The following is a 14,358-nucleotide window of genomic DNA, read 5'->3' as shown; positions in this document are numbered from 1 at the left end:
CTGTGAAAAGCAAACATCATGTCTCCAGATGTTGCCAAATGTCCCCTAGGTGACAAAATCACCCCCAGCTGAGAACCACTGCCCCAGAATGTCAGCTCCAGGAGGGCAGTCAGTCTTGCCCATTCTGTGCATCCCTAAATCTCTGATGTCTAGAACAATGCCTCGCCCTCAGTAGGCACTCAGTGACTACTTCCTGAATGAATGAATATTATCTTAGTGATTTTTATTACAGTAGGAAAAACCTGTTGTAATAAAACCCTTGTTTTCTCAGTGGAGGTTGTGAATTTCTCATTTGGAACTTATGAATAGTCAAGTTGAGTAAAATTTTGTCAAGCATTGGATTGAATATTCCTGAAAAAATGTGTTTGTAGAGGCTTGTTTTGGATAGTAGTATTGAGTTCTTATTGTGGCTTCATACCATTAATAGTTAATATCTTAGAGTTTAATGTACATTTAGGATTAGGTTCATTATTAATGATAGTGGCTATAAATCAAGTTTTTCAAACAACTGTCTTGATAATTACCCTATTTTTGGACTGATTTTGTCTGATTAGATAGTTGTTTCTATCTTATAATAAAGCTGGAGAGCAGAATTTTGTCCTAGTTCACTGGCATGTTAATGTTTTAGCATCATCTGTCTGTAGAGTTTTTGCAGGACTCTTTTAAAGCCAGATATTGGCTGGGCATGATGGCTCACGCCTGTAATCCCAGCACTTTGGAAAGCTAAGCGGGGAGGGTAGATCATCTGAGGTCAGGAGTTCGAGACCAGCCTGGACAAGATGGTGAAACCCCGTCTCTACTAAAAATACAAAAAATTAGCCTGGCATGGTGACAGGTGCCTGTAATCCAAGCTACTCGGGAGGCTGAGGCAGAAGAATCGCTTGAACCTGGGAGGCGGAGGGGGCAGTGACCCTAGATCATGCCGTTGTACTCCAGCCTAGGTAAAACTCCATCAAAAAAAAAAAAAAAAAAAAAGCCAGGTATCCACTTTCATCAGACTTATTTTCATTAACACTAGATAATATAGCCAGTAAATCCACCTAACTGGATGCACAGAAACTGCAACCCCTGACAATTTATTGAAACCTCATGGTCAAGTAAGGATACCTCTCATGACTCCTTTAAGTCATAGAACTTACACTCTTTTGTCTTGCATATCATGACATGAGGCCTTCTTACTTAGGGCCTATATAATATATATAGTTTTTCTTTTTCTTTTTTTTTTTTTTTGAGACGGAGCTTCAGTCTTTTTTCCCAGGCTGGAGTGCAATGGCATGATCTCGGTTCACTGCAACCTCCGCCTCCTGGGTTCAAGCAATTCTCCTGCCTCAGCCTCCCGAGTAGCTGGGATTACAGGCACCTGCCACCATGTCTGACTAATTTTTTGCATTTTTAATAGAGACAGGGTTTCATCATTTGGCCAGGCTGGTTTCAAACTCATGACCACAGGTGATCCACCCACCTTCACCCCCCAAAATCCTGGGATTATAGGCGTGAACCACCACTCCCTCCAATCATTTTCTGATGGTCATATTTTTCAGTTAGGCTATTATCTTCTTGAGAGTTTACAACATGTTTTCTAGATTTTTGGTAGCTCTCCTCATAATTTTTAAGAAGTATTTATTGGTTGATTGATTAACAAAGATACTAGTATATGTATTAACTTAAAGTGTTAAATTTAAAATGGAATTAGATGAGACTAATGGAACAGAATAGCTTAGGAATGGGGACATTATGATACTAAACGGTTAGAGAGCAGAAACAAATCTATAGATGTATTTATATGGTGCACACATCTTCTGTTACATATTTTCTATATTTCAGTTTGAAGGATCTTGGAATGTATTGCAACCATTTTGTAAGAAACATTTAATTTCTAATGTATATATTGAGAAGCTTAATAACCTAAGGTATTATTTAGGCAGAACATAGTGCTTACGAATTTCATTGAAAATCTTTTAATAAAGTAAAAAGAGAAAAGCAGTGAGATAGCACATGTGCACATGGGACATTTTTTATTATAAGAATTGTCTATTTTCCCCTAGTGCAAATACTGAAATTATCATAGCTGCAGAGAAACACATACTGACACATCGTGTTGTGACTTTTTTCCAAAGAAGATGGCAATGATGAATGACACAGCACTGTAAGTGCAGATAAGGATATGGCATTAGCCCTATCTTAAGGCTGCCAGTATTGGATGGGAAGGCAGCTCTGTATCCTAAAGGCCACCAGTCCATACAGAAGGCACTGTAAACCATTTCCATCCTTCCCTAGAGATTTGTGATGCTCCCCTGGGACACACTTTGAAAAATCACCATGACTCTGGGTCCTTATTAACCAGCCACTCCTCCAAGAGCTGTCTGCAGCTTCAGAAAGATATACAATGTTTGAAAGCATGATCATTCTGAATGAATATTCAGAAAACATAAATATATAGGCTGATATATATGTATGTTTGTAACATTTGCTTGAGAACAAATAAATGCTTATTTGAATCTGTTGGTATAAAATATCTTTTTGTCTATTGTAATATGATGTACCCAGAAGGATGAAAAATTCAAGAATAAAGTACTACTCATCCATATATAATACAGTATTAAATCACATAGTATAGATCTGAAACATTCTTGGAAGAAAAAAAAGAAGGTAGCTCTTTGTTAAAATTTCACAGTGCTTCTTACTTTCTGAAGCCTTATCAAAGTTCTAAATCCTTTTTCTGGCATGTGCGAGACTCTTCAAAAATACTTTCTTCAGAGATCAAAATTCTAACTTTCAGATTGGGTTAAATACGTTTTATAAATCATCCCGCAGCTGTTGGAGCTGTAAGGAAGTAAAATGAGAATTGCTTTTTAGGGTATATTTCTCAGCAAAGCAGTTTTGAAAATGAAACCAAATCTTCATGCTCCACTTGACATTGGAATTTAGTTATTTTTACAGGCTCTAATGCGGTAGCTATGTGAGACACTAAAGACATATTAGAATATAGTAAGTTAATAGTTAAAACAAGTTTTCTTCTAACAGCTTGTTCAATAAATAAAAACCACAAATGCAAATTATATCTTGTTATTAGCTTTCATGCCTTTTTTTTTCACGTTTATGATTTAACCAAACCACACATTTTCTTGTGTAAAATGTTTCCTCCCTTTTAATTATAGCCTGATTTGCTTCCTCGGCAGGTAGAGCTTTTATTAACTTGAAAGCGTGTTTGGTGTAAGTAGGAGATGTGGAAGCAAACCCTTAAAGGAAAATCACATTTTCTCTGAAATGCAGTGTGGCATCTAAATATAACCTTTACTATGTCCCTAGAATATTGAGGGACTGGAAAATTTTCAGGATTCCCTATCGGGGATAGATCTGCTTTCAATTTTACAAAAGAGTGACTGTATGAAGTCACTGAAACCAAACAGGGAGGAAAAAAAGGCTTCACACTGAAAGTAAAGGCCAAGAAAGAAATAAGCCAAACAAAAGTGTGAGCAAAGAAAAAACTGTGTCCATCTTTTTTGTTTGTCTGTGACTAGAAAGGCCTTTGACCCTAGTCAGTACTGTGCAGTGAATACTTTTGTCTTTTGTCATATTCCACTTCCTCCTTTCATGACACCGCCCCCACCCCAAGTGGCCTGTGTACCATTCCTGGACGGTCTGGCCCGGAGCTGACAACTAATCCCTGGTAAGTTCTATATAAAAGGCTCTTTTCAGAAAAGAGTGACTTGTGGTCCCTAACCTCTGCTGACCGCAAGGACACAGGCTGAAAAGACAGCTTAAAGAGGGAGGGCTTTAGGTTCGTTTACAGTTAAGACTGTTAAATTTCAGTTCCATGTGAATTCCGGAAGTCTTTAAAAATGAGAGAACTTCTCACATGTCCGAGACAGCTTAAATCTTGACTTTAATCTGGGGCAGCAAGGAAGATGTGGTAGCTAAAGAGCAAATTCTGGGTAACCTTATCATGGTTAAACGCAGAATTCCAACGTCAGGTTTTTTATATACAGAAAGTTGTTTGAGGTCTTATCATTCCTCTTTTGTGAAATTCTAAAGAGCTACGAAGCCGAGTGTGGGAGCAGCTAGTAGAAAAACCTAATTTTAAATATTTAAATGGATACTAATTAAAAACAAAACCAAAATAACTGAAACAGAACAAAATTAATGCCTTGCCCAAAGTTATATCAACAGGCAATGACAGAGGCAAAAACAGAAAATTCAGCTTTCCTCTTATTAATTTAGCACCCTTCCCACAACAATATACTGCTTCTCAAATTCAAGTTACAGCTAATTAGCTAATGGATGAGCTTTTTACAAATAACTGAAACATTCCATAAAATACAGTAAGGCCGAAGACTAGCCTATTACTATCTTTGTAATAAGCACAGATATTTACTGGGATCAGTGTGGAAAATTCTGATTAGTTTAGATCAGTGCTTTTCAATAATGTAATGTACAAACAACTTGGGCACCGTGTTCAAATGTAATTTCAGATTCTGTAGGAATAAAGTAGAGCTGGCATTTCTAAGAAGCGCTCAAGAGTTTCTGATGCTGTTGGTCCAGGGACCACTTTAAGTAGCAAGAGCTTAGACTGAAAATGGAAGAGTCTATGTGCTCTAGGAAAGGCATGGTTTTCACCTTAGGCAGGTTACATATATAGCAGGAGATGAAACAAATAAGCAAAAGTAAAGTGACACGTAAATACATCCTAAACATCTGATTCTTACGTGTAAATTATTTCTTTGTGAATGACAGATTTTTTTCCAATTAGATGGAAGCCCTTCCCGGTCAATACTTTTTTCACTTTTTACAGAGTGTCTAGAAAATCACTGTTAAGAAATGCCACCTGACTGACATGATCATAGATCACTGGAAATATCAGGTGAAAACTCCAGGCGGAGCCTGGTTAATTCATTCTTATGATAAAATTCCTTTCAGCAATGGATTATCCAAATGACTGGCTTGTGGGTTTCTTTGCAACTTCATTAATTCCCCAAATATTTGCCATTTCAGAGGCAGTGTAGGGGCAGGCAATCTCTTCGATGCCTGACAGATTCTGCAGATTTCAAGGTCAAGGACAGAGTGCCTGTAGATGAATGACTGTGAACTGTCTCTGCTTAGACAAGAGTCTGAGGGTACGGAAGCAATGAAAAAGATGGGGGTTTCCTAAAAAATAGTTCAGAGCTGTGCTGTCCGGTATAGTAGACACTAGCCACTTGTGGCTTTTTAAATTTAAATTAATTAAAATTAAATAGAAAACTTAAATCAAGTTCAATAGTCTCACTAGCTACATTTTAAGTGCTCAAAGACCACATGCGGCCAGTGCCTACTGCATTTGACAGCATAGATACAGAACATTTCCATCACCGCAGAAAGTTTTACTGGACAGTGCTGCTACTCAGGGAGATAGAAAGGTTGAAAACTTGATACAAGTGGTGGCTGGAAGTTCAGAAGAATGTTTAAATAGGCAGTGGTTGCTCTCATGACAGCATGTAAACTGGAGTAGGAAGCTAATGGAATAGGCAGATTTAGACAGGGCAGTAAGGGTCTTTGTGTATGGGGGAGGGAGAGATTCTCATGGTTGGCCAGGGATAATGGATGGCTCAGTATCTCAGAGCTTTCTGACAATACATGTTGTTTATTGAAAGGCAACTCATGGCTGGGCGTGGTGACTCATGCCTGTAATCCCAGCACTTTGGGAGGCCAAGGCAGGTGGTTTACTTTGAGCTCTGGAGTTCAAGACCAGGCTGGGAAACATGGTGAAAATATGTGTTTCTACTAAACACGTATTTTTGTGTATACACAAATACAAAATACAAAAATACAAAAAAAATTAGCTGGGTGTGGTGGTGCAGACCTGTAATCCCAGCTACTCGGGAGGCTGAGGCTGGAGAATTGCTTGAATCTTGGAGGTGGAGGTTGCAGTTAGCTGAGATAGCACCACTCTACTCCAACCTGGGCATCAGAGTGACACTCTGTCTCAAAAGAAAAAAAGAGAGGCAACACACAAATAATGAAAAGGTAAAATATGGGGGAAAACAAAGAATGATGAAACGTTACTTGCTCACGTCACAACCCATGTTTTTGACTTGCATTTTCTATGACGGTTGGTACACACCACGTTACCCCACCAATCCATCCTAGCACCCAGCTGCTCAGGAAAACATTCCATCCACCTGCGCGTATAGTGGTTTCTGCAGCGCTGTAGTCTAGTCTATTCTTTATACACCTTTTATGGTGGGTGCTCTACTCTTGGATTTTGTGTCTGCCATGGTAGACATACACTCTTGAATTACTCAGCTCAGCCTGTGAAATCTACTCTGGTGCTCAGGGATCAGGATCAGCGGTTCTGCTTTTATATCTTAAGATATTTTCCGATAATTGTTTCCATTCATTCATTCAACAAGTATTTTTATTACACACCTACTAAACGCCAGACATTTGCTAACTCTTCTACTTTCTTCTCTTCTTCAGTGACAGCTTCTTTGTTCTGGTTGAGATTTTTTTAAACATTAATAAACTGGAATTGCAAAGCCAGAACTTAATATTACAAAATATGTTCTCAGTAGAGAAAACCACATTGTTTAGCGATCTGGGCCACATGGATTAACTTCTATCTCAGGAGCTGAGAAACTTTTATACCTTTATGCTCTGGTCTAAGATCTCCTCTGATTACTCAACATCCTTAAGTCCCTGTATCAGTTTTCTGGAGCTGCAGTACAAATGAGCGCTCACTGGGTGGCTTAAAGTGACAGGTATGTATTCTCTCACAGTGCTGGAGGCCAGAAGTCTGAAGTCAAAGCGTCAGCAGGGCTCTCTGAGGGCTCGAGGGACATGTACCTCGCTGTCTCTTCCCAGCTCTGTTGGTTACTGGTCCTCCTTGGTGCTCACCTGGCCTGCAGCTGCTTTGCTCCAGTCCCTGCCTTCCTCACCACAGGGCTGCCTTCTCTGTGTGTCTGTGCCCAATCTCCTTCTCCTTTCTCTGAAAAAGATACTCGTTAGTGGACGAAGCTGGAGGCTATGATAGTAAGCGAATTAACAGGAACAGAAAACCAGAGACCACATGTTCTCACTTATAAATGGGAGCTAAACATTGACATAATATAACAATGTGGACGTAAACATGGGAATAATAGACATTGTGGACCACCAGACAGGGGAAGGAGGCAGACGTGGGTTGAAAAACTACCTATCAGGTACCATGATCACTACCTGGGTGCAATATACACATGTAAAAAGCCTGCACATGGACCTCTGTATTTAACATATAAGATGAAATTTAAAAAAAGAAAAAGAAAAAGATTCAAAAAGATTAAAAAAAAAGATACCAGTCACTGGATTAAGGTCCATTTTAATCCGGTAGGACCTTATCTTGGCTTGAATGCATCAGCAAACTGGATTACATCTGACTCATTTCCAAATAAGATCACATTCACTGGTGACAGGGGTTATGACTTGAGCATATGTTTTTGGAGGATACAATTCCACCCACAACAGTTCCCTCAAATATATATACACAGACTATACATGTGGGTCTTTGATTCCAGCCCTGATACAAGTAGTGAAGAAGCAGGACTGCCGAGAGAGGAGAGCATGAGGTTTAACAAGAGAAGAAATAACATTACTCTGACCCTTGGTCCTTCCAGCTCCTCCAGGCAGCAGATGGGATGAGCCGTGAGAAAGATCAAAGACAGTCTGGGACCAGAGGGCAGAGTGATGAGCACACTAGACACCAAAGGGGTCATAAATCACTGTTGGTCCTTTTAAGTTGCTTTTTGTTCCTTTTATTTTCTCCCTCCACTCTTTCTTACCACTTGCTTCTTCACTCTCTACACTCACCATTCCATTTTCCATTCAGTCTCTCTGTCATCCTCATTCTCTGAGCCCCAAAGCAAGGAAGCAATATATTATGTGATCAAAGAACTTCCGAAGTACATTTACATTTCCCCATTTCATTATCAGTACTTTAAGAAATTTCATCATTTATGAACGAAACAGCTTGAATGCAGCGTTCTGAGGACAAACTGTAGAGTGGGTTTGTAAAGTTCTTTGTGCCTGATGTCAACCAAGGTTCGCTTGAGCCAGTTTTCTCAAATCTTCCATCCTGTCTTACTCATTTCCATAGCACCTGGTAAGCATGTACAATATCTTATTAATCAATATGTAGACATAGAAATGAATTAAGAAAACAGGAAGGACATTGCTTAACATTTCTTAAAGGGTTGGTTCATGTTACTGGTTAATCTACTCCGATTTCAATGAGACTTTCGCTTTTTCCTATTACAAATATTTATAAAGTGCCCATTAGGAAGAAAGGATTTTGCTACCATGAGTGAATGATACAGAAATAAATAAGAACCTTGCTTTCAAGAAGTTTGCAATTTTGGGAGAAAGATATATATAAACAACTCTTATGTGAGGTAAAATGGGATAAATGCTGCAATAGAGGTTCAAAGTGTTTTGGGTGTATTTGAGAAAGAAGGGATTAATATGACTGGGAGTGTTCTTAGAAGAGGTAATAGAGTTTGTGCTGGGAATTCAAGAGTGACAAGTACACCAACTAGCAGAGATTCCCCAAGGGACATTACCACAAGAGCTACTTGCAAAGTTGCTGAGGCTGGACAGAATGGACTATATTCTGGGAGAACACCAACAGTTGGGTGTGGTTCAAGGGAAATGTCATGCAAAATAAGGCTGAAAAGAAGTTTAAAGATCCAAGAGTGAAGTGTTTTGCTTTGAATTCTATGTTTAGTGGTGAATCACCAATGTTTCTAATTGGAGGACTAGGAGATCAGTTAGAAGGCTGTTGAAACGGTCTAAGAGTCCAGAAGTGAAGAGTTGACCGAGGATAGGAGCAGAGAATGTGGAGAATGGGGAGGCTGGATGCATAAGGTAGAGGTGGAATCAAAAGATCCTGGCAGCTGATGGGATGTTGAAGATGAAGGAAAACACGGAGCAATTAGAATCTTGGCATTGCCATGAACAAGGAAGGGCCCACGGAGGAGCAGCGTTATGCGGGGAAAAGAGATGAAATAAAGAAGGGAGTGACAATTTCATTCTGGTCTACTGGTAGCTGAAGTTTTTTTTTTTTTTTTTTTTTTTTGAGACAGAGTCTTGCTCTGTTGCCCAGGCTGGATTGCAGTTGTATGATCTTGGCTCACTGCCACCTCCACCTCCTGGGCTTAAGCAATTCTCCTGCCTCAGCCACCTGAGTAGCTGAGACTACAGGTGCCCGCCACCATGCCAGGCTAATTTTTGTGTTTTTGGTAGAGATGGCGTTTCACCATGTTAGCCAGGCTGGTCTCAAACTCCTGACCTCAGGTTATCTGCCTGCCTCAGCCTCCCAGAGTGTTGAGTCACCATGTGAGCCACCATGCCTGGCTTCTGAAGTATTTGTGTAATAATGATGTAGGGAAGTCCAGTAGGTAGTGAATTGCATTTTTGGAATTTTGAAGAGCAGTCAGGGCTAGATTCTTAGGCTCAGAGATGAAGATTATTAACTAAAGAATGAATTTTACAGAGAAAGGGGATGACTAGCCCTTTCTATACTACAGAAATACTGTATTATCCACATTTGAAGTAAATTTATTGTATTGGAGAGACATGGAAACAAAAGCATTAGCATTTACTAAATTTAACTCTGTCTAAAGAGGAAAATGTATACAAAAAGGAAAAACATTAATAGGGTAAAAGACTTAAGGATTCTAGGGAAATAAGTATGTATCACCCTCAGGGCCTAATTGAAAAATTATTTGATTGAAGGAAGTCTCATTATTGGGGGATTTAAATTTTTCTAATGGGTCACTGAAATGTTGTATATTTACACAAAAATATTATAATCTTCATATTTGGATAGGACAGATTACAGGGCTGTCCAGGTAGCCAATGTACTGGAAAAATACTTTTACTTGCTATGCTTAAGTCCTTCTAATCAAGTAAAAAACATTTCTAGTTTTATTTGTCTATGATTTCCCCAATGGCTGCCCGAAATGGAATGGGCTTCATCGGGAGGTCTTACATTTTCCACTCAGGAAATGTTCAAGAAAAATCTGACTGGCCATTTGTCAAGAATATTTCAAAAGGCATCCCTACTTTGAGTGGGAGGCTGGCCTCAATGACACCCTGAATGTCTGAGCTTCTCATGTTGTTTCCAGGACTGGGACCTCAGGACTGTGACAGGCACTGTCTGTAAGAAGCTGGTTACTGTCCTCCGGCAATTCTGTTGTTAACTCTTGTGGAACCAAAAGTCAAAAGGACCACAGGAGATTGTAAATAATTAGTGCCTTTCATCTTTCCTCATGATTCTTATTTTCTAATCTTTTGACTTTTTCAGTTCTTGGGTGTGAAGTATAAGAATGGAAACATGTTTTAATGGATATTTTATTTTGTTTAAATTTTGAAAGTGGCCACAAAGAGAAGACTTATTTTAAACAGTATCTTTGAAAGTGCATTTCCCCCTCTGCATGTGTCTGCTTTGCCTTCAACTTTCCGCCCTGCTCTGAATAGCACCAGAGCTGAGCTGATGCCCCTTGAACTTCCCAGCCTGCAGAACCATGAGTGAAATAAACCTCTTTTCTTTATAAGTTAAAAAATAATAATTTTGAGCCAATTTTTAGGGTATAAATGAAAAAATTACCAAAGTATGTTTATGTTATCATAGTTGACAATTTGATACCAATTCAAAATGCCTTAAATGTTTTTGAATTGACTATAACATTGAAAATTTTGTCTATACAGACATGATACACTTAATTACTTAGCTATTTTTTCATTAGAATTTTAATTGCTTTTCTGTGCTTGGAATATATGTTTATGCTCACTATTGTCATATAATTAGTCCAACTGAAAATGGAAAAACTGAAAATATTCTTTGTAAATCTTTTTAAAAACACTTTTTTCAATAAATGTTTTTTTAATTTTAATAGCGATGAGATCTTGCTGTGTTACGCAGGCTTGTCTCAAACTCCTGGGCTTAAGTGATCCTGCTGCCTTGGCCTGCTGGAATTACAGGTATGAGCCACCATGCCCAGACAGTCTTTGTAAATATTAAATAAAAATAAAGATAAAATATAACTACTTAGTATCTTCCCCTACTCCAGTGAGGCTTTATAATAGATTAAAAATAAGATTGTGGTTCCATCGCTTTGCCATTTTGTAGTCTTAGAGTCAGTATTAGTTCAATGAGTAGTGTCGTTAGCAAACACCACAGTCACATTTACTTTTCTAACAATAGGTGGCACCAGCACACAAGCATCTCATCTGTATTCTACCCAACAGAAGTACCAAGAGATAGGAGGGAAATAGAAAATATTCGACATGCTCGAAGGCAAGAAATGCAGTTTTGATGAACAGATATGTTGAGGAGCCATGTGAAATAAGAGTTATGCTACAGTGGGTAGACACTTCAAACCACGGACATAAACGCTCAAATACGTGAGGTAGTTTGGTCTTTTATTGAGAAACATGAAAAGAAAAACCAACTTTCTGGGGACATGTCTAACCAGAAAAATCTATCTAATTTCTCAAAATTAATTCTGAAGAATGGAGGACACCAATGATTGTATCTGTGTCTCCCACTGCACCACTGGCAGAGGTAGAAGCTGTGTGAGAGAGCAGGGAAGAAAAAGCAAGAAGAGTAGGAATAGGATGATACTCAAATGCCCCAGGACTTTGAAACTTCAATTAAAAAAAGCGTTGTGTATTTTCTGCTTATTTTTTCCTAAAAAGTATAAAAAGCATGCTGATCACACAGATGACTAAGAAAATGACCTCAGGGGAGAAAAACCCCTCCCAGATGAAAAATTGATTATAATTATCATACAATGTTTCTCATCACTTAACAGTTTTGCAATGGTAAAACCAGCACATGTGAAAATTTACTTTTATTAATTTTGTCTTTTTCTTTTTTGTTCTTTTTTTTGAGACAGAGTCTTCCCCTGTCACCCAGACCGGAATGCAGTGGTGAGATCTTGGCTCACTGCAACCTTCGCTTCCTGGGTTGAAGCAATTCTCCTGCCTCAGTCTCCTGAGTAGCTGGGATCACAGGCACCCGCCACCACACTTGACTAATTTTTTTGTATTTTTAGTAGAGATGGGCTTTCACCATGTTGGCCAGGCTGGTTTTGAACTCCTGACCTCAAGTGACTCGCCTGCCTCAGCCTCCTAAAGTGCTGGGATTACAGGCTTGAGCCACCATGCCCAGCCCTTTTATCAATTTTCTCTTAAGAAGCAGTGCAATTTGAGTGTTTATCACCAGAGTGGTGCCAACCTTCACTACACCAAGGTTTCTTTCAAAATAAGCTAAATTTAATTTTATATCACCTCGTAAAAATCTAGTTGCTGTTAAATTTTCTCTTTAAATTAAAATCTTTGTTGAAATAAGAACACCACAATTAATGGATTAATTTAATACCTCTGATTCTCCTTTATTTATTTGTGGAATATAAAGGAGGAATATTTTAAATGTTTTCCACCGTTGTATGACATTTTGTATAAGAACGATATATGATTTAGAGCAAGAATTAAGAAAATATAAACACCCAAGCACAATTAAATATCTTGTTATGCATTCTTTAAAGTTAATTCTTTTAAATTTTCCCTTCTAGTTATACGCTGACAAATTTATTTTGAATCTTCCCTGATGCCAAACATCTACGGGGATATAATATGGCTCAGGTGGTTTTTGGACTTTATAGTCTTTGCAGTAAAAATGCATTGCTTTGAATATATACATATTACTTGAATATCTTTTGCTAATAAAATATTTCTTCTATTATCTACTTTTCCTCCTTGCCTATGGAAGCTATAATTACACCTCGAATCCTAATTTTTAATCAAATACTTAAAATTAGTAATTCTCCTTAGCAATTCAATAAATTTTGTAAACTAATCTTAATACTCCTCAATGGTATTAAGGTGAAGCATTAAAAAATAACTTTAGGAAACATACACTATCCATATAATATACAGTGGTTTTAAATATTAGGTCAAATTATATTTTTTCATAAAATAATTCCCAACATTCCTAATTACCCTGCTTGCCCGAATTTGATAATTGTCTTTACTTGTATATATCTCTCTCCAAGTAGATGCTAAGGTACTTGAAGCCAAATTACTTTCTTGTGTATTTCACTGATAATTTTTTGCTCTATTTCCTCTGCCTTCCCTGCTCCTTGAATCCTTCTTAGTCTGATATTACATCTTAGATGGATACTGATCCTGTCTGGGCTTCTGTCAGGAGTAATTCAGTATCCTTTTTGTCTGTAAGAAACCTGAGTTTTTCTTTGCTGTGCACTTCTGCTACCACTATTCCAATTGCTTTCTTCCAGAATTTTGTAATTTCTCACCTGCTGATGTGTGACTCCTGATCTCATTATTACTTGGGTTTACATTTTAGCAGAGTATCAGAAAAGAGAGAAGATAAATGCGTATGTACAATCTGTCTACTTTAACTAGGACTAAAAGTTGTTTTATGGTTGTTTGGGTGAGAATTTAAACATTAACTTAGATTGGTGGTTCTTAAAGTATAGTCCTTGGACAGCACATCAGCATCACCTGGGTGTTTGTTAGCAACGCAGAATCTTGGACCCGTCCTGGGCCTGCTGAATCAGAATTTCAGGGATAGGGCCAAGCAATCCATGTTTTGCACTCCAGGTGATTCTATTGCAAGGTGAAGTTTGACAGCCATTAATTTAATGGACGTTCTTAGGGCATCCTTTCTTTGTTAACCTCTTTGTTTTTATATGGAGTGAATGTTTGTACTTCTCCTTATTGTTCCCTTCTTTTGACTTTGTTTGTTTGTATATTTATTTATTACTGACTTCTTAAGGGCACACCTAAATTCTAGTCCTTATTCTTTTGTAATATAAGCATATGTCTTAACAATTGTGTGAAGTACCAATTTTGCTATATCCACAAGTTTTCAAATACAGCATTTCTAGCATTCATTTATGCATATTCAAAATTTTCCATTATAATATCTTCTTTTATCCCCTTTTCAAAGTTTAAAAATTCCAAATATAGAACTTTTGTTGATCCTTTTGTTATTGTGTTGTCTCAAGTTTAGAGAATGTGGCCTGTGTGATATTTCTCTAAAATATAGAGACTTGCTTTATTTTACTTTCTGTAAATATCTTGTTTGTACTTGAAAAGAATGTATATTTTCTAATTATTGGCTGCATTCTGAATATGTTCAATAAGTCAATTTCGCTCATTGTGGTGTTTGAATTCTTCTATAGCTGTAGTTCTTGGGGTTGTTTGTTTGTTTCTTTGACTTGACTTTTCTCTTTGAGACAGACCAGTTCTGTGAAGAAGGTCATTGGTAGCTTGATGGGGATAGCATTGAATCTGTAAATTACTTTGGGCAGTGTGGCCATTTTC

The 14,358-nt window shown here is 37.9% G+C and overlaps 1 long non-coding RNA gene across 1 annotated transcript; it reads left to right on the top strand.

Annotated features, from left to right (window-relative positions):
- Positions 1-3,608: 3,608 nt before the first annotated feature.
- On the top strand, positions 3,609-12,345 carry LOC135273847 (uncharacterized). Its single transcript, XR_010341630.1, has 3 exons — positions 3,609-3,670; positions 10,905-10,989; positions 11,213-12,345. It is a non-coding gene; the product is annotated as an uncharacterized LOC135273847 (long non-coding RNA).
- Positions 12,346-14,358: the final 2,013 nt, after the last annotated feature.

The sequence above is a fragment of the Aotus nancymaae genome, unplaced genomic scaffold (assembly GCF_030222135.1).
Source record: "Aotus nancymaae isolate 86718 unplaced genomic scaffold, 86718_ANA_hifiasm-v0.15.2.pri h1tg000009l, whole genome shotgun sequence".
NCBI lineage: Eukaryota > Metazoa > Chordata > Mammalia > Primates > Aotidae > Aotus > Aotus nancymaae.
The sequence above is the reverse complement of the archived record's forward strand: the minus strand, read 5'-3'. Positions and strand labels throughout refer to the sequence as shown.